Raw genomic sequence first — 1768 nt, forward strand, 5'->3', positions numbered from 1 at the left:
GGGCACAATGGGACCAGTGAAGCTGGAAGATGGTATTCTTGTCTGGAGATGGGAACCTGCAGATGGAAAAGTGACGACAGTTATACTGAGAAAGTTACGGGAAGTTATGCTGTGTCAATCCCATTATAGTTTAACAGGAGGACATCTCGGAGTTAAGAATACATTGAGTCACCTACGACAGAGATTTTACTGGATAGGTATGAGGCAAGATGTGGCAGAATGATGCAGGACCTGTAGTATATGCTGTGCTAAAAGGGGACCCAAACATGAGGGACGTACTCCAATGAAGTTATATCAAGTTGGTTCACCAATGGAAAGAGTATCTGTTGACATTGCTGGTTATTCGCCCCAAACTCGTGCTGGAAATAAGTACATTTGTGTGGTGATGCATTATTTCACCAAGAAGCCTGAGGCATATGCAATACCAAATCAGAAAGCTACAACTGTAGCTTCGGCTATTAGCGATTTCATCTTCTTCAGATTTGGTATGCCATAGGAACTGCATTTAGATCAAGGCCGTAACTTTGAATCAGCTGTGTTCCATGAAAGGTGCAAGTTGTTAGGCATACGAAAGACCAGAACAACGCCACTTCACCCACAGTCTGGTGGGATGATAGAAAAGTACAACCGGACACTGGAACAGGAATTGGCAAAGTTTTTGTAATAGCCGCCAAGATGACTGGGATGTCTTACTCCCTTCACTGTTGATGGCCTATAGAACAGCAGAGCATGAAACCACTGGATACACTCCAGCAAAACTGATGTTTGATCTGGAACTTCGATTGCCAGTGGATCTGTTAACAGAACGCTCACCTTACGAAGAGTTGCCTGAAAATGTGTCAGAGTTCGTAAAAGTGTTATCTGAAAGGATGGATGATATTCACCATCAAGTGCATTCAAACTTGCAAACGTCTGCTAATTTCATGAAGCTATGTTTGTTTGTTTGTTTTTTGAATTTCGCGCAAAGCTACACGAGGGCTATCTGCGCTAACCGTCCCTAATTTAGCAGTGTAAGACTAGAGGGAAGGCAGCTAGTCATCACCACCCACCGCCAATTCTTGGGCTACTCTTTTACCAACGAATAGTGGGAGTGACCGTCACATTATAACGCCCCCACGGCTGAAAGGGCGAGCATGTTTGGTGTGACTGGGATCCGAACCGAAGCTATGTTATAATAAGAGATAGACTGAAATCAGCTTTGTATCAGGAGATAAGGTGTGGTTGTATAATCCCAGGAAGACCAAAGGGAAGTCTCCTAAGTTCTCTTCTCCATGGGAAGGCCCATATGATATAATGGATCGTCTCTCGGACATGACTTTCCGAATAAAATGTGATCGGCGAGGTAAGCCAAAGGTGGTGCATGCCAACAGGCTTTGGCGTTATCATGGTCCAGGACATTTCAGTTGGAAAGAAGTGAACAATGGAACAAATGACGCCTGAAAAAGCCACTGTCGAAGAAGAAACTCTACTCGGTTTTGAGAAGGGAAACAGTGAAGCCCTTAATGAAGTTACTACCACTGATGTGACTGTTATCGATAATAGAACATTTCCTGATGAAGCAGATGAACCCCACATGAAGCAGAAGCCAGTGAGACGGGGAGCAGTATGGATGAAGATACGTACTGCAAAATTAAGAGACTTTGTTGAATTTCAATTTTGTGTTTGTAAATTCTGTACATTTAATCAAGTTATTGTTAATTATCTATTGGTTTAATGAAGTGGCTATTGTTCGGGACGGACAATACTAAGGAAGGGGTAGTGTTACGAC

The sequence above is a fragment of the Limulus polyphemus genome, unplaced genomic scaffold (assembly GCF_000517525.1).
Source record: "Limulus polyphemus unplaced genomic scaffold, Limulus_polyphemus-2.1.2 Scaffold346, whole genome shotgun sequence".
NCBI lineage: Eukaryota > Metazoa > Arthropoda > Merostomata > Xiphosura > Limulidae > Limulus > Limulus polyphemus.